This window comes from Tursiops truncatus, chromosome 1, assembly GCF_011762595.2.
Source record: "Tursiops truncatus isolate mTurTru1 chromosome 1, mTurTru1.mat.Y, whole genome shotgun sequence".
In the NCBI taxonomy this organism is placed as follows: domain Eukaryota; kingdom Metazoa; phylum Chordata; class Mammalia; order Artiodactyla; family Delphinidae; genus Tursiops; species Tursiops truncatus.
This window is the reverse complement of record NC_047034.1, coordinates 20,540,523-20,560,647: the sequence shown is the minus strand read 5'-3', so window position 1 is coordinate 20,560,647 and position 20,125 is coordinate 20,540,523. Positions and strand designations below refer to the sequence as shown.

The 20,125-nt window shown below is 36.6% G+C and overlaps 1 protein-coding gene across 8 annotated transcripts in view; it reads right to left on the bottom strand.

Moving 5' to 3' along the window:
* DISP1 (dispatched RND transporter family member 1) overlaps nt 1–20,125 on the bottom strand; it is a 198,935-nt gene that overhangs the window by 145,504 nt on the left and 33,306 nt on the right. For 4 of the 8 annotated variants that reach the window (XM_033851034.2, XM_033851040.2, XM_073800649.1 and 1 more), the window contains one exon: nt 14,586–19,223. The exons of 1 other annotated variant lie outside the window; for it this stretch is intronic. The gene's annotated coding sequence lies outside the window, so the exon portion shown is untranslated. The remainder of the gene's footprint in view (nt 1–14,585; nt 19,224–20,125) is intronic. 3 more of the 8 variants (XM_033851045.2, XM_073800658.1, XM_033851050.2) reach the window with 2 other exon arrangements.

Below are 20,125 nucleotides of genomic sequence, written 5' to 3'. Positions count from 1 at the left end.
CCTGTGTGGTGACACATGGATCTGTGTATGTTGGGAGCAGTATTTATGCAATTGTTCCTCAGTTTATGATTACAAAACCATATTCTAGCAGATCATCTCCCAAGACTAGATCCCACAGAACATACTTTGGAAAATACTATACAGAAAATGGTCACTATTAGTTGTTGTTTTTAATTTTTAACATAAAGCAATTTCTGCCAGATACTACATTTGTAAGAGTACTAGTTAGGGGAAAGAGAGAAGGCATAAAGGTTAAAAAAAAGAAATGTAGTTATTATTCCTCTCTAAAACAGTTACACCTGAAAAGACAAATAGTGCTCTGTCCATATTTAAGCCTTCTGCTGTAGCTATATTTGAATATAACAGATAATTCCTTTTTTAAAAAATGACAGGTTTTGTTAAATAGATACCACAGTGAATTCAGACTTTTTTTTTTTTTTAAATGTAGGCTATTTGGGGACTTTAAACAACCGAAATACTAAGAAATATCCCCAAAGGCTTTAAAGATGGGTTGCAATAACCATAAATAAAAAGTGAATTGAGTATCTTGATTTGTGAAATATCAAACTCAAACTCATCTAGAGCTTGAATCTTCAGAACTCCTTCCTAGATCGCAGAACTGGGCAAGGAACAGATACACTCCAGTTCACAGTTACCAAGACAATTAGCAGACCAAGGGCGTTACAAGGTACAAAATTTGTTTGGTATCTAGCACAGATGTCGAAAATAATAGCTAGATGTCTAAAAAATCCAATACTTCTGATCCCATGCCTCCCATTTCTTCTCTGACACTTCAAAAGATGTTTCAGGCAGAAAGAACATTTTACCAATACAACAGAAAGTTAAAGCACCCCAATAGTCACACACAAACACACCATTACATTTTGAAATAATGCCCATTTACCACTATCAATATTTTATTAATATACATATTACTAGGCATATTTTAAATATGTTTATAAAAAACATAACTGTAAAAATAACACAGCATACTCGTTAAATAGCTTGATGATAAGTACAGTGAAAATTACTGTTAGAAAATTTCTATTTTAACAAAATTTACTATAAATAATAAGATAAGCTCACTAGTATGGGCAGTCTTCCAGGGAGATGGAAATAATTTTTAGAGCTGCTATCTGTTAAAAATAGGAGTCTGCTTAGTGTGGTGGTTAAAAACAGACTCCGAAATCCAGACATGGGTTCAAATCCCAGCTGAGACACTTAACTAGCTGGAAAACTTTGAGCAAGTTACCTGTCTTGTCTGTGCCTCAGTTTTCCCATGTAAAGGGAATGATAACATTAATAATGATAACCGCCTCATAGGTTTTTATGAGTTTCACATGACTTACAGAGAACAGTACAAGGCACAAAGTAAACACTGTATATATACATTTTTGTTAAATATACTTTTATTTAGTTGTTGGAATCCTATTACAAAATTACTTTAAAAAAAGCTAAGTAAGCTTTCATTTTTATTTATTTCCTTACCGAAAGCTAGACTGGCTTTATTAAAATGAGACAAAGTAGACTTCAGAATAAGGAACATTGCCAGGGGTAAAGAGGAACACTACATAACAATAAAGGGGTTGATTCATCAAAAAGACGTAACAATCCTAAATATGTATCACATAAAAAAAGAGATTCAAAATATATGAAGTAAAACTGGACAGAATTGAAAAAAGAAATAGGCAAATTCACATTTCTACTTGGTGACTTCAATATTTCTTTTATGATAATTGATAGGATAAGCAGACATAGAATCAATAAGGATGTTGAAGATCTGTCAACACTGTCGCCAACTTTACTTGATTGACATTTATGGAACTCAAAAGGAAGGAGTCAAACATCTCGGCAAAACAAATGAAACATATTCATAAAAGAAAGATTTACAGATGAAAATGATATTTATCCCAATTCACAAAGGAGTACATATTCATTAGTCATTCAAACACTTATTAATAGCTTCTTATTTACCTAGCACTGGGCTAAGTGTTAGAGTTACAAAGATAAATAAGATAAAATCTGTGACCCAAGATTAATCAGGTACTCCGCTCACTCTTGCATTTATTAAGAATTTAAAGAAAATGTGATATAGTATATAACTAAATGGTATAACTATGCACAGTAATGTGGTTTTGTTGCACAGTAATGTGGTTTTGTTGCTGTCATCACTTTTTAAAGAACCCTTCTAAACATACTGCAAATAAGAGCTGAAGGCTGGTGATACGGACGGACAAGCATATCCAAACACATTTTTCTCCTCACTCTCCTCTCAGAACCCAGCACTGATTAAAGAATGTTGGAAATGAAAGCCTAGTTCTGGTGGCTAAACTTAAAAGAAACTAATACTGTTTTCTGTTATCAAATAATTTTGATCACTCTGAGAAAAGTGAACAGGAGTAATTTGAAGCACGCAATTTGCCTCTTTTCTCTGAAGCAAACTTATGGTTGCTCTTACATCTTCAAATTTTTGTTGTGGGTAGGCTATACTTTTTCAACCTGCATCTTAGCATTTTGATATAGGTATCTTCTTTCTAACCTGGCCTTATATCTACTTAGACTTATACTCTCTAGATTAGATTATTTATATCGGAGACACCATGCACCCAAAACTAATGGATACAAATAAATGGTCAAATGGCATTTAAAAGAAAACTTTTATACAGAAAATTTTTTAAGCTTTAAGTCTATAATCCTTTTAAGAGCAGACAATAATTACCAAAATAATTCTCTCCCTCTGCACTGCCTTAGCAGTTTGAATCAGTAACATATTCCCAAATATTTAGGAAATGTGACAGTACATTCTTAGGAAAAGTCTCTCAAACTTCTAGACTTCTCTACTTCTTGCTAGACTATTCCATTGGACAAAATTAGTTTAATGTGTTTATCTTTAAATTGCTTTAAAAAAATTTTTAATTGTGGTAAAATATACATATAAAATTTACCATCTTAACCATTTTTAAGTGTATTGTTCAGTATTGTTAAGTACATTCACACTGTGTACAATCAATGTCCAGAACTTTTCATCCTGTAAAACTGAACCTCTACACTCATTAAACAGTAACTCTCCATTTTCTCCTTCCTTCAGCCCCCTTTCTATCTCCATGAATTTGACTATTCTAGCTACCTCATATGAGTGGAATCATATACTATTTGCCTTTTTGTGACTGGCTTATTTCACTTAGCATAATGTCTTCAAGGTTTATCTGCATTGTAACATGGGTCACAATTTCCTTCCTTCTTAAGGTTGAATAATATTCCATTGTATGTATATACCACATTTTGTTTAACCAGTCATCCACTGATGGACACTTGGGTTGCTTCTTTTCGCTATCATGAATAATGTTGCTATGAACATGAGTGTAAATTAAATGATTCATCAAAAGTTCATATTACCAAATTATTCAATGATGCACATGAAAGGTAAGAAAAATACAGAAAGTCAAGGAAAATAAATTCAACACTTGGTTTTCTAATAAAGGGTGCTAATTTCCATTCAGTGAAATGGGAAACAGAAAATGGCAAAAAGTCCATTTACTTATTTGAATTGTCACTAAGTTCTCTTTCTTTCATAACTAGTTTTAAACGTCTACTAGGTCAATTGAACAATATTTAATTCTGATATCTAAAAATACGTATCAAGAATTTATCATGCAGGAATCTCCAGAAATATTTTTCCGTGGCAAATACTCTTATAATTTTATGGGAAAGCTTAAAATATGCCTGATTTTTTTCCCTGAAACATCCTTACAAGCTCATTGACTGACTGACATATTTTTTTTCAAGCTCTATATTTCAAAGAGAAAACATAATACACTTTTTTCTGACAAGGGTTTAATCACATAATCATTGAAAGCTATCTAAAGGTTTAAAATATCAAGAATGAGGAACTATTATTCTTTTGAATAATATTAACTAAAAGCTCTTCTATTTAGACAAAGGTACTCATGAAGTGAACATAATACACATATGCACATATGTCAGAGTACTTTCTTCATCTCCCGTTAATAATATGTTATTATGTGTTCAATAATCCTAAAACCTTGAATTATATGTTACAACATTCAATTTTCATACCAAAGTGGCATTATTGTGTAGCATTAGCTATGCTACCTTACAGTCTCATTCTAAGAGCACTGGTCCAAAGCAAATGCATTGTGGGCTTGGTCCTCACAGCCACTAAAAATCCCTTCCTTTAAGAGGTTTCCAGATTGTTTACTCTGCTGCCACTGGAAAATACGTGGTAACTACATGTACTATATGGAAAGAGGTCCAAAATTCATTGTTTCATTAAAAGTAAAATTGCAAGACATTTCTGAAAAGACACAAGAAAATATTAACAGTAGTTTCTTGGAGTCAGACTGGAAAAGTGGGTAGAAAAAAGGACTTATTTTCATTTAACATACCACAGAGGATTTTTAAGGCAGTAAAACTATTCTGTATGAAACTGTAATGCTGTACACACGACATTATGCATTTGTCAAAACTCATAGACTTGTACAACACAATAAGTGAATCTTAATGTGAACTATGGACTTTAGTTAATAATAATGTAACAACATTAGCTCATCAATTGTAACTAACATACACACTAATACAACATGTTAGCAATAGGAGAAACTGGTGGAGTTGGGAATAGAATATGGGAATTCTCTTAACTTTCACTCAATTTTTCTGTAAACCTAAAAACTGCTCTAAAAAATAAGTATACTAAATAAAAAAGAAATCTGTACTGTTTAGGGTTTTTTTGTTGTTTTGTACTGTTTAGTTTTAAATGACAAGTTCATGCATGCTATGAAAAACAAATTTTAAAACTGCTAAGAACTAAATATTTTAATCACATGGTTTTCTATTCAGTATTAGATATTTTGCTATTTGAAGTAGGTTAGCATCCAGAATATAAAAATGTACAGTATATATGAACTAAGAGATAATAATTACCCTGTACAGGTGGGTCCTGCTTTATAGTACTATCTGTACACTATATACTATATGAGAAGTATCTATACTCTGGACCATTGTTTCTCACCACTTTTTTCATTATCATCTCCCTATGATGCCTTTTTAGACATTTTCCCCCAAACCATGCTCACCCATGAAATTTTAATGCCACCAAAATATTCACCATTCTTTTATATTATTATGAATATCACCCCCACACACAGACTATATCATTAATTTCCTGTTTCTGTATCTTACAGGCAAAAAAGATGTACTCAACTCTAATCAGCCCCTTTAAAATTTTAACTGTGGTACTCCAAATTGCACATAATAAGGTTCAGAGAACAGGTACTAAAAGTTTGGATAAATACTCTCAAACCACTCATCAATGATTCTATTCTAAAACCTAACGTATCTAAAACATGTATGAATTATCCCAGGAGAGGAAAAAAGGAGAACATGTCAATCATTACGACTTTTTGATGTTTTAGCACATTTAGGGTTCATATAGCCTAGAAAATTAGGCTAAAAGAAAGAGCATAAGTGAAGCCCCTACCAGCCTTTATGTTTTCTAATGAAATACTTCCTTATCAAAAAATTTTTATAGGCAGTAAAAAAGGAGAGGCACAGGAATGCATTCCAACATTCCAGAGAAGGGGTTTCCTTAAGAAAATATTATTAAATATTAGAACATGTACAAGTGTGCCAGGAAACTGACTGATTATATCCAGGAGTATTGAGGAAAAGTTGAGATTGTGTAACTTGTACTCAGCAGGGAAGGGAGGAAGGGGAGAGGGCCTTCTTGGCAAATGCACGCTAAGGGGCTGCAAGGTACAGATTCTGAGCGGAGCCAGTAAAAACAGGACCATGTTCTCCTGCACCCAGCACCTCTGAAAAGTATGCTTCTAATAGATACAGACCTCCACCTCTGGGCTTATCTTCCTCAAAGGAGCCAAAGGCTATCTGAATTAAGGGAAAGAAACTAGATTAGAGCATGCCCTTCCCTGCCTTCATCCTTAAAGGTATCAATAAATCAGGCTTTACCTTTGGGATTTCACATATACACAGTGCAATTTTTAATGCACAGCCACTTAAAAATAACTTCTTTCCACTTATCTGCTGATGTTTAAAATTTCTTTAAGAAGATAATTACTTTCCTATGATAATTATGGATAAAAAAGCATTTAAAATGAAAATTAAAAATTTAAAGAAGAAAAGGAAGAAATATCAATAGGTTTAACAGTGTTTTCCCCTTTGTTTATAATGAAAGTGTTATTTCTGCTATGGAAAAAAATTTAGAATAAAATTTTTTAAATTGGCTTGATTAAGCATTATCTTTCAAATTTTCTTCCTAAAATACAATTAATCTACAATTGTAAATAAGTCATATCAATGCACCAGTCTATCAAAATTGAAAAGACAAGGCCAGTGGTCTTGAAAGGAGATAATCACTAAGTAGAAACAGCACAGGAATGGAAAGAAAGACCAACTTCACCAAGACAAGTAAAAATGACTGTTACCAATGTCCAATGAGAGAACCAGCATAGCATAGTGTGTTAAGGGTGTGAGCTCTGGTACTAGAATGTATGGGTTCAAATCCCAGCGCTGGCTCTTCATAGTTATAAACTTAGGGTACCTAAGGGAGGTATCTTAACTTCTCAAAGCTTTAGCTGCTTTATCTGGAAAATGAGGATACTAGAAGTCACTATCGCATAAGTTGTTTTTAAGTTCAAACGATACAATGCCTTTAGCATAGAGGTTGGCACATTATAAACACTCAATAAATGTTACCCTAAAAAAAAGACACTATTAATATGCGGCGATAAATTTGAACATACAGCTCTTTGGGCACACTGTTAAGTAGCAACACTCCTTCCTACTGAGCTGTAGGGCACAAAACTACGGAGTTCCATTGGCTTTCATGAAGATATCATTTCAATCATGACCAATGCATTACACAGAAGCTTTGTAAGGGTTAACATTAATATTACAGACTATAAAGGAATAATCAGGCAACAGCCATCTAGAAATGCATGAACACTGAAGCTGGCACAGATGTGAATCTGAATGTTATTCAACCTCTGAGTTTCATTTTTCTTTTCTTAAAATGAAGATAATACCACTTATCTGACAAAGTTGTTAGAATAATAGAGAATAATTCATGTGACATGCTTAGCACAGTGTCCAGCACATTATAAGCAACCAATAAATGATACTAAGATAACAACTATGATGATAATAGGCACTTTTCTTCTCTTATAATCAGATAACAAGAGAAGAAATGGAATGAGACTATTCTATTTCTTTAAAAAAAAATACCTGGGCTGTTTCTTTTTAAAAAAAAGTCAGAACCACTACCCATTATTACTTGGAATGCAGTTCTTTCTGAGAGCAGGCTGAAATATATACAATATCTCATTCCTATTCTTCCACAAAGTCAATTTGAATGGATAAGTGAATGAATGAATCAATGAATAAATTAAGTAAATAAATAAATCACCAAAATGACTTCATCAATTACTGATTAATTCATACTGATTAATTCATTAATTAATACTGAGACTGCTGAAATATAGCCACTTTGGTGACATACTATGGTTGCTACCCATAACTAGAAACTCCTCACCAAGCCACAGCTGATGGAGCAGTAGTGGCATAAAGTAGAGATGGTATTAGAAGAGTTTCAGCTTTGTTCTGCAATGTTCTAACTCTCTCTTATTATAAGAAAGAGAATTACTACTAGGATTAATATATAATATATAGTGGAATAAAAAGATATTAGCTTTAAGTGAAAGAAGCCAGTCACAAAAGGTCTCATATCGTATGATTCCATTTATATGAAACGTCCAGAACAGGCAAACCCATAAAGACAGAAAGTGGACTAGTGCTTGCCTAGTGGTGAGGCAGGGAAGGAAGGGCAAGGAGCAGAATGAGGAATGACTGCTAGTGTGTACAGGGTTTCCTTTGGGAGTGTTAAATTTTTTCCAAAATTAGATGTGATGGTTACACAACCAAATGCGAATAAACAAAAAACCACTGAACTGTATGATCATGTTTTCTGACTTTTCTTTTTCAGGAATGTCAGTAGTTAAAGCTCCAGGACTTGGATCTGTAAAAAGTATTTTTTTTTAAATAAGCTGGCAATGTGACACACTATTACAAAACTTGCTAAAAAAAGAAATTGTATCACCATCACCAAAAAGTAGTATCTACCCCTTGAAGTAATAAATCAATAATGCCTAGGTTTATCTCAAAATCATGATCTCTCATTTCAGTGACATGATTAATGATTTACACACCTTGAAAATGAAATTTCTGCTAAGATGAGGACTGAATGACTCAAAGAAATCATATCCAAACTTATTACCTACTAAGAAAAAAAGAGTCCACATAAGAATGTATGTTCTACACGCTTGGGCTAGCTTTTATTTGTGGCTGTACTGCACACTAAGATACTTGAGACCCTTCTGCAGTGGACACTATGGTTCACTGCTCAGGTCTTGTGCCTAAAGACTCCATCCCCCAGTTGCCAAGAATGTTAGCTACTGTTGGCTCACAGCCAAGAGTCACACCAGGAATTGCCCTCACCCAAAGCACCCCATCACTAGGGGGAGATGGAGTACTATTAGCCCCTGGTAGGGGGTAGTACAGTTGTTAAAACTTTCACAACTAGTGATCTGGGATGAAACACCAGTAAAAGGGGAATGCACTGATGGATATCACATCTCAGGCTTTGAGAAGTTAGGGGAAAGCAGTAATAATAAGAACTATGCAATCAGATGGCTCTTGTTGGGGGCTACTGGTGCAATGTGCAACTGACTGATTAATCACCAATGGATGGTACAGTACAAAAGTCAAAGGACGTCCTCGGCAGCATATAAAGAGCCTCTCATCTCCAACAACAACAACAAAAACAAAAACTGAAGCTTGGGCCCAGGACTGAACACAAGGGTAGCTGAGCTCCAGGCTGAATTTTCAATCCCCTCAAATCAGCTACACCAAGGTCAGCGTTCTGATTAGGAAGGCATGGAACCCTAAGACTTAGCATGAGGACATTTGGGTGATGTGCTTGAAAATCGTGAATCTCCAGATTTCCAGGAACTATCTGATCCTGAGGAATTAGCATTTCCCTTGCCTGAAGATGATGCAGAGGTTTCTACCTTACAAGATAACCTATGTCCCCCAGGATCAACCTCTACTTCCCCTCCGGGCCTCTAAACCAATCACAAATAACATGCTTGGGAAGGGCTGAATGTGCTGAGGAAGAAAGGGACTATATGCTGAAGGAGCTGCAGGACTGACTTAGCCAACATGTACCCTCAGCAGCTGGAAAAGTACATGTAGGGCTGGATCCTGAAGATGCTGGATCAAGGGAGATGGAATATAAAGTTGGATAAAGGAGAGCTATCTAGGTATCCTCCCATGATACAAGATTTAACACCTTGACAATGACCCTGGAAAAGATACCACCCCACAGCTAAGATGGCTCTTAAAAGCTTGGAATAAGTGAAGGTCCACAATAAGTGATGGAAAAATGCCAGAACTACTGCGGCAGACAGTAAAGTGAAGCAATGAAAGGTTCAGAGAAGTCGGGATCCCAGAGAGCATATACCAGGTATGGCTGAAAAAGCTGCCTGCCAACCATACTCCACAGGAGGGTCCAGAGGTCATTACATTCCCCAAAGCAGTAAGGAATGCACTGCTGAGAAGGGCACCAGTATTGCTCAGCTCAGTGGTAGCTGTCCTCGTTAGGCCAGTTTGACCAGAGGAAATACTGTTAGAGGGCAGGATTCCCTGAGGTACAAAGACCTGGCCCCATGCCTGGATTTGGGATATCTCTGAAGGTTGATCCCAGGTCCAGAGCTCCCCACAGAATTGAAGTCTTAGTTGCAACTGCACTACGAGTTAGCTTCTCCCTCTGCTCAATCCTGCTTCACAATCCTTCACTTCCCTACTGGTGTTGTTGCCAAGAGAATCACCTCAAAAATCTCCTGCATGCGAAACTCTGCCTCAAATCTCTATTCCCTGGAGAACCAGACCTAAAACAATCTTAAACATCTCACAAATGCTGGATGAAATAGAACAAACATTCCCTTAAATACATAGAAGGAAATTAAGTACTGAGAGGCCAAAACTTAGACAGGAACTGAAAACCGGAGCAGTACGCATGAATTGATTGTGGTTGCTGTGGGGAGATATGCTAGTTTCTATCATCAAGAGGCTTGAATTTTAACACCTAACAAGCAGCTGGAGATGAGGCCTTAACCTTGAGAGACAGAGAGTTAGAATAAAACCCCTCATAAAACCAAGTTACCCAGCAAAGAAGCTTAACTATCTTGGCCAGGGTTCTAAACAGACCAAAAAAAAAGTCTACACTGAGAACGTGAACTGTGGGCCAGCCTTTACAGAGGTTTGAAGTTCAAATTCATACTGCCTGCATAGTTCAAGAAATCCGAGGCTTTGAAACTTATAAAAAAGACTGACTGCAGGCCAATACTACCCCTGGATACCTAGCAAAAACAAATATAAAACTACTCTGGACCTACAGAATTCCGAAAAATAAAGCCTCACTAAAGATGAGCTTATAATCCAAATTTACAAAGCACATGAAGAAATAAGCCACCATGAGGGAAACAGAAGACACAAAAAACAACAGAATTAGACAATAAAAGCTTCAGTTAATAGTACAGAGAGCACTTACAAAGTATGCTTAAAATTATTTAAAAACATAAAAGACATTATAAAACATATCAAAAAGGCCAGACAGATTTTGGAGGGAACACAGAGTTTTATAAGCACTGAAATAAAAAGAAAATATACATTGGGTTAAACTGCAGATTAAACACAGCTTAAGAAATCATTAATTTAAAAAAGAAAAAGCTTAGAAAATTACTCTGAGTGCAGATGGAAAATGAAAAAATGGCATTAAGAAATACAGAGCATAGGATAGAAGATCCAGTAACATCTTACAGCAAATCAAAAAGAGAATAGAATGAAAAGCAGTATTTGAAGAAATAATAGGTGAGGATTTTCCAAAAATGATGGAAGGCATTAATCATCAGATTTAGGAACCTCCAACATAACCTATCCCACTAAGACGCATTATGAAGAAACTAAAAAAACCAAAGACAAAGAGAGTATCTCAAAAGCAATCAAAAAACACTGCCTCAAGATGAAGAAACTAAATGGTATACTGCAAACTAAAATTAAACACAGTGAGACATTAAGAAGGCTCTATGCTGATATTACTGTCATTCAATAAGCACATCTGGAAAAAAGAAAGGGAGATGGGATGACACAGCATGTGAAAGAAGGAACCATAGAACACTTCTTCCTCTCAGGAGACAGACAGCTTGTCAAGCAGTAAAAATACAATTCTTTTTCTTCTCAGCCTTCATTAAGATGAGAGAAGGGAGGTAAAGAAAACTGAAAGAAGGAGGGAGGGACGGAGATGAAAAGTTCCTTTTCTTTAGAAGAGACTAAAATAGAATAGGTAGAATAAAAAAGGTAGAATTTTTTAAAAAAAGGTAGAATAAAAAAGTCTCTAAAGATGAAAGAATTATTGGGAGAAGAATTTGTATGAAACAAATTCTCAAGAAAAGCCTCTAGGATGAAGACAAAGATGGTTTGTTCATGGGTAAGACTAGTGAAATTTGAAAAATTATGGGAAATTAATTTATAAAAAGCATGATATAAAATATAAAAATGATTATATAGTGATCAAAGCAGGGAGATTAAAACTAAACACAGTAATGGATACTGTGGTTGCCTTCCCAATGACCATGGCCCCTACTTTGCTTTGGTAGTACTACTCCTGCCTCACACAACCTATATGTTTGGAGTGAATACAACCACCCTCACTCTAGCAATAAGGCATAAGACTCAGGTGCAAGGTGTTCAGTGTAATATCCCCCACTTCACCCTGACGTCTGGAGATGTTTTCTGGGAACTTCTGGGAAAGAACACCTCTCCTCCTCTGTATGATGTGGTATGAAATATGACGCCTAGAACTGCTACAGCCATTTTGCAACCATGACGAAAGCCAGCCTAAAAACAAAATCAGCATGAAGATTAGAGCAGAGCTGAGAGAACTACAGAGAAACAGAGCCAGAGTCTTGATCAAATAGCACCTGAAGACTGACCTATCTCTAAACTCTCCGGTTAAGTAAATGAAAGAAATCCCCTTTGTTTTAGCTAGTTAGGTTTTCTGTTATTTGCAACTAGAAACATTATCTGATATATAGGATATAAGGTTAAAGCACTATTTATCACTAAAATTTCCACTGATTTAGACTCAATACAAGTTTTAGACTAGAAATTTAAGACGTCATACAGAAATGGCTTAGGAAAAAAAAATAAGAATATGCTTGACATGGGAGAGTTTTAGTAGTTGCAAGAATGCAATTTGCAAGAGCCAGGAAAACTGAGCATTCCAAACACCAGAGGTCCTGCATGTGCTAACACAATTGTGTAGAAAAGGGTAAAGATGCTGGAGCCAGAGAGAAAACAAGACATTCTTAAATGAGGTTTGCCTCTGAAGAAACCCAGAGAGCATCAAACTACTTCCTCTTACCAGTCTTTTTGTTTTTATGCTATTTTATTTAAACTTTGTTTACTATTTTTAAAAACTGAAAGATTTCTGGTTAAAAGATAATACATACATTTATCTCCACTCGCTCCCAAAACTCCACTAAAAAGACAGTAAAGGAAAAAAACGTTTAAGTATTAAATACTTAGGATAAAAACAGGAGGAAATTAAAGACAAAAGAAATTAATAAAATTTTGGAAGATGGAAAGCAAAGGGGTGAATATTTTCTGACTTAGCAGAACAGATAAAATTGAAACCTAACTATCTGTAGTTAAGAGAAGGATGCCAACAAGAAAATAATTCACAATAAAGAATCTAGAAAGGCATAGAATGGAGCAGTTATGAGTGGGGCTAAAATCAGGAGGATGACAGAAAGTTCGCATAAGGAACAGTTAGACACTCCTTTCCAATTCTCCAACTAACTCTCACTCTGGCAAGAGAAAAGCACTTACTCTCTGGTAAAACTGAATCTGACAGACTTGACTTAGGGACTAAAGGCACTGAGTGTGAGGATAAGATACTGTACTGAAAACAAGGAGAGTAAATACAAGTTTACATACTAAGCAGAGAGATGAACCCCTACTCCCCAGCTCTCTTCTCCTACTCAACTGCCATAAACTGATGGCCAGCCTTTTACTGTCTACGGAGGAGACAAGGATTCCTCCTTGGGAAGACAAATCAATCGAAGAGAAAAGGTTGTTAGTTTTAAGAATCAGAGATGTCTCAATAAAATGAATCTGGTCTTCAACTAACAGCCCTAGAGTGAAACCCACGCACACAGAGTTTCCACTAAGATTTTCAGCATTAATTAAACATTTGAGGAACAATTGAGAAATGATTCTATCATTAAAAAAAAGAAACCAAATCAGATAGAAAAACAAAAAAAAATTATACAGTACACAAAGAAACCGTTTTTTAAAATCTAAAATTCAGTGAGATGAGATGAAATTGTATCCATAAAACAAGAACAGGGGATTGCCTAAAGAAAAACTCAGAAAACAAGAAAAAGCTTTTGAAAATTTTAAATGAGAGCAGAAACTTAAGATATATATATAACAGTAAGACTGAAAATAAAGCTGAGGAAATCTCCCAGATACTAGAAAATTAGATCAAAATCCAGGAGATCCAATATTAGACTACAGAAATTCCAGAAGACAGAAAAAGGAGCAGAAGATATCATCAAAGATATAATAAAAGAAAATTTCCCATAAATTCCAAGAAAAATAAGTTATGGGGAAAAGTGAATGTAACCATAATAATCACTTTGTGGCTCAGCTATGAATGATACATAATTATAATAATGAAGACAGTGACTAACCAAAAATTGTACTATTATGGGAGAAGAAAGTTGAGGGGGAGAGAGAAAGAACTGATGGTGGGGGGGGTGGGTATAAAAGAGCTAAATCTTCATTTGCCTTATAAAAAAGTCAACACAGAGTGACTAAAATTGAAAAATTAAGAAATGAGATCATAAGTAACATTGAAAAATATGGAAGTAAATACCAGAAGAAAGTGCTAAAAGAGAATTAAAAATAGTTGCCTCTGGGGATAACAACCCAAGGTTGAGAAGGAGTTAGCCAAGGATCAATGTTTTTCATTACACACTTTACCTCATTACTTGAGTCTTTAACATTAATTAAACTTACAAACTAACCTTCGTAAGAGACAACATTTTATAACATTAAGTAACATAAAAGAATGGAAACACTTTAATACTAAATATTTTAATCTCTCCATTCATTTTTACATTTGTTTATATCTTAAATTGTAAATTTTTCTCATACAGGTCCTCTTGCCCATTTCTTATTATTTCATTCTAGATAAAGTATATTTTTGGTTACTATTATGAATGACACCACAAAAATTTTGTTCTCTAACTGGTTGCTGCTAGTTATTTTACATCTTTTTAATTGAAAGGCCCCTTGTTTTTAATTTTCTTAAACCCATTGATAATAGAAATCACTTTCATGATCTTTATATTTAGCATTGTGCCTCACCACAACAGGTAGAAAGTAAATATTTAACAAATTATAGAAAACACTGACAGAGCACTTACTATGTGTCACACACTTAGGCAATTTATAATCTCCAGTCTTCACAGCTCTTTAAGGCAGTGTTTAGGCAGACTGTAACAAACTGTTAACAGCTGTAACAAAGGAAAACAAAAATACAAGGGTTTAAATAAGATAGAAGTTTATTTCTCTCTCACATAACAGTTTGAAGGTAAGTGAGCAATCTAGGGCAGGTAAACAGCTCTGCCCCAGGGAACCCAGACTAGCCAGTCGGTTGTGCCATCTTCATCAACTGGCGTCCATCTCTGGATCCAAGGCTTCTGCTTCAATTCTTGTCATTTCCCAAAGAGGACATCCAGGGCAAATGACCTTCTCTTTAAGAAGATGACCCAAAAAGTTGTCCACTTCTCTTCCTTTAACATCCTAATGTCCCAAACTTAGTCACAGGGCCCCTTTTAGGTGCATCTAGCTGAGAAATGCAGCTGTAGTTCGGTGGTCATGGCTGGCTAAAACTTGGGGCGGAACTGGGGATTCCATTTCTCAAAATAAGAAAAAAAAAAAAAAAAGAATGGCTCTTAGGGCATAGTTGGCAGTCTTTGTCACAGGTATGTATTATAATCTCTACTTTATAAACATAGAAACTGAAAATCAGAACTATTTGCCTAAGGCCACATAGCTAAAAATAATTAAGCCAGGATTCAACTCCATCTTGATCCTATACTATTTCCACTAAATCATGTTAAATAACAATAGGAATGCATATATATTGTAAAATTTCTTGCTAAATGTGACAGAACTGGATTGGTTCTAACCAAATAGTCCTGGGTGTCCAGCAGTAGCAGCCTCTCCACCCACATTGGTATCAGCCTTTCCACCTCTGAGGGGATTAACCCCACTCTGCCTAATGAAACAGTAATGGTCTCCCCAGAGGGAGCTGCCATGTAAGACAATGCTGACTCACCTCCACCACCCCTCTTTTCTTCTAGATTTATAACTAGACTCAAGTCCTAGCAGGTCCCTAAAGGTGAGGTACAAAGTGTGACCCATGAGGAGGTGTGCTACATGCACTCCGAAAGAACTATTTGGGTTTTCTAATGTATGCAAGCAGAAACCCATGGAACATGTCTGGGAATGGATATTTAAGGGTGTGGGATAATAGTACAAGGAACATAAAGTTGAATCAGGCTGAATTTCTTGATATGGGCTCACTAAGCAAAGATTCTGCATCTAATGTTGCAGCTGGGGGCATTAGAAAGGGCTCTAATAGTTTGATTGGTTGGCTGAAACATCAAAAGATGGCCCACCATGAGCAAATTTAAAATACCTGACCCCTGGGTCCCCTTTGATTTAATGCACAAGGGACTCAAAGGCTTAGGGAAACTGGAATGTTAGAGTGAATTGTCAAATAAGACCTACTCACACACAATGGGAGGGTCCAGAAGACACACCTTTCACCAATACTCTGAGAAATAAATTTGTGAGAGGAGCCCCAGCATCCTTGAAGAGCTTTCTGATTACTCTTCTCTGTAAGCCAGACCTTACACTGGGAACTGCAACCATTCAACCAGAAAACCTAAATGTAATGGGAGTAATTGGGTCCCAGAGTGGCAGGGGCCAAGTGGCAGCACTCAGCTGCCAAAGGCAAGGTGGGCATAGTTACCGTAATGACAACAGAGTCAAAGCAGCGATTAGAACAGTATGATTCATACAGACCTACGGTGTTGGCTAATCATGGTATTGCTAGAAGTGAAATAGACAGAAAGCTTACTAACTTCTTACTTGATCTGAATAAGCAAAAAAGTCTGTCAAAGGAACAAAATTCTAACTCAAATCATAAAAACAGAGTCATGGCCCCTCAATCAATTCCTAGACTTGAGCCAGTTTACAGACCCAAACCCCTTAAATGAAAGGGAGCCTGGTTCCCTTGAGAAAGGACCCCAATACACTACAAAAATGTATACTGTTAATCATTCTCCCAGCCTTCCCAAAGGGACCTACAGCCTTTTACCAGGGTAACTATGGACGGTGGAAAAGAAAATAATGAGACCTCTCAGGGACTAATGGACACCGAACTGACACTGATTCCGAAAGACCCAAAACTACGGCCCTCCAGCAACAGTAAGGGCTTATGGAGGACAGGTTACCAATGGAGTTTTTAGCTCAGGTCCATTTCACAGAGGGCCTAGTGGGTCCCCAAACCCATCCTGTGGGTTCCCCAGTTCCAGAATGCATAATTGCATTACACATACTTAGCAGATGGCAGAATTCCCACATTGGCTCCTCCCTGACCTGTGGAGTGAAGGTTATCACGTTGGGAAAGGCGGAAGCCATTAAAGCTGTCTCTACCTAGGAAAACAGTGGATCAAAAGCAATACCACATCCCTGGTGGGACTATAGAGATCAGGCCACCATCAAGGACTTGAAAGATGCAGAGGTTGTGATTCCCACCACTCCCTATTCAACTCTCCTATCTGGCCTGTGCAGAAGACAGATGGATCTTGGAGAATGATGGATTATGGTAAGTTTAACCAAGCGGTGACTCCAACTGCAGCGGCTGTACTAGATGTGGTTTCATTGCTTGAGTAAGTTAATACATCCCCTGGTACATGATATGCAGCTATTGATCTGGCAAATGCCTTTTTCTCCAGACTGTCCGTAAGGCCCACCAGAAGCAGTTTGCTTTCAGCTGGTAAGACCAGTGATACATCTCCACTGTCTTACCTCAAGGGTATATCAACTCTCCAGGTCATAGTTTACTTCACAGGGATCTTAACAGTTGTCTTTCCCTTCCACAATATATTACACTGGTCCATTACACTGATGACCTGACACTGACTGGACTAGTGAGTGAGAAGCAGCAACTACTCTAGACTAATTGGTCAGACATTTGCATATCAGAAGGCAAGAAATAAATCCAACTAAAATTCAGGGGCCTTCTACCTCAGTGAAATTTCTAGGGGCCAGTGGTGTGAGGCATGTCAAGATATCCCTCCTGAGGTGAAAGATAGGTTGCAACATCTGGCCCCTCCCACACCCAAGAAAGAGGTACAACGTTTAGGGAGCCAGTGTGGATTCTGGAGGCAACACAGTCCTCACTGGGGTGTGTTACTCCTGCCCATTTACCAAGCGGCTGAAACAGCTGCTGGTTTGAGGGGGGAGCCCAGAACCAGAGAAGGTTTACAACAGGTTTAGGCTGCTGTGCAAACTGCTCTGCCACTTGGGGCAAATGATCCAGCAGATCCCATGGTGCCTGAAGGGTCACTGGCAGGTAGGGATGCTGTGTGAGCCTTTGCAGGTCCCCACAGTGAATCACGGAACAGGCCTTTAGGATTTTGGAGCAAGATCCTACATCATCTTCAGATAACCATTCTCCCTTTACAAGACAATTTTTGGCCTGCTACTGGGCCTTAGTAGAAATCAAATGCTTGACCATGGGCTACCAAGTTACCAAGAGACTTCAGCTGCCCATCATGAACTGAGTGTTATCTGACCCATCAAGCCCTAAAGTTGGGCATGCACAGCAACACACCATTGTCAAGGTAAGTAGAGATACACAAGGTAAGTAGAGATTCTAGACTTCGGACTTCCATTCCAGTGCTCTTTTCACTAATCCTATTCTATCTTCCAGTGAAAGTAAGGTTTGTCCTGTCACAATTACAATCATTCCCAGATGTTAAACGGTTTAAACAATAATTTTTTCTTTCAAGTGATAACAAAGCTTTAGTCCCAAGTAAATCCTAAAGTTTGGTCACACATTACTACTTCTCTACATTTACTGAGAATTCATCAAGCAATGTTATCTTACCAACATAAAGCTAAAGAAGGAAACCTTCACTGTCACAGTAGTTTCCCTGTACTAATATTTCTAAACTCTAGTGTGCTCACTTACGTCATTAGAATAGAAGAATTTAAGCCTGATTTTTTTTTCCCAGTTGTGTTTACCTTCATGGTCACTAAAATTTCCCAGTACCAAGTTGGTGCTCAGAGAATGAAACACCATATTCCTTCTATCTCAAGAGTCAAAATTATTCATACTTAACTACAAGCTCTATTTGCTTTATTTGATACTTTTTGCTACTATCCTAAATACAAAATAGAAATCCATAATGCCTGCTGAATTAAGCTAAATTTCTAAATAGATGCCAAAGTTACCTAAAAGAAGTATAAAATTTACAACTGCACACCATTTCTTTCAAGTTTATCTTCTTCCCACCCTAGTAACAAAGTCCGCACTGAGATGTTTCCAAATGTATCTGACGTTTTGTTTTTAAACAAAATATATTTTAAATAGTTTGGGAAAAAAATTTTAATATTTGCAAGGCAACAACTTACTTACTTTGTCCACATCATCAAGCACAGTAGTGATCATTAGGGTTGGAAAATCAACTGTATTACCAAAGATGGGCAGGGGGTGGGGGAAGTAGATGACAACTCCAGTACAGAGAGAAGATGATATAACTGGTATATCTTATAGCCTGACTCCAATTTAGTTGGAGAGGACTATTAGTTATCTTTGTCAGGGATACAAATATAACTCAAGTAAAATTAAAGAATAAATGACCCTTTCAAAATTTGAAATTATCTTTTTTTCAATGAAGCTGCTTATGAGAGCTAATATATACCTTTTGAGTTACTGCAAATAATTCAACACAACTAATATGGTGTCTTGCTCTCTCACAAATCTAGGAAAGAACACAGTATATATTTAATCGAAAAATAAATATTGAAACTCCCAAGAGTGACACTCATATGAGTTAGCGCTCATATTATATTAATGGAATGTACTGCCAAATGATATACAAATAGTTAGACGTTAAGCCTAGATCAAAAAATACTACCCATCACTAACTGAATCCCTGCTGTGCACCTGGCACTGTATTTGGCACTTTAAATATTTCTCCACCCCAACAATTTTGCAAGGTATTTTTCTATTTTACAGCTGATAAAAGATTCAAAAGAAATTGACTAACTTGCCAAATATCACATAGCTCACATGTAACAGAGCCAGGATATGAGTCAATAGTTCACTTTTAGGAAAACTAACCTGAAGGATATACTTAGCTTACTAAAAAGAGTCATAGGAGCATGTTTTTAAAAATATAAAGTCTTAACTATCAGTATACAAACACTGTAAACATACATAAAAATACAAAGAGGGTAGCATTTTGAAAGCATGCAGCCTGGATGACACGTCAGATGTGTAAGCAAAGTCTGCACTACGTGGCTGTGACAGAATGTCTCCACAGTAAAGCCTCGTGTACCCCGTTATGATCTAGGTTATCTTTCCTGGACCCAAACCAAACTCCTTTTCTGGATTCTCCGCTGAACTGCTAAGCCTGTCTGTGTCTGCCTAGCTTTTACCCTAATATTTTTCTTTTCAATATGTGTGTCCTCCAGATTCCCATCTACTATCTTCCTCCTTTTTATCTGAGGCAGACAGAGAACCTGTTGTTAACTTCCCACCTCTCTACTTTAGGGATTAGCCCACAATGAGTTAGTTAGCTTATCTATCCAGCCATAGAATAGGGTGCTATGCTCTGTTATCATTTTTTCCTAAGATGGAGAAGGAATAATCAAACTTCTG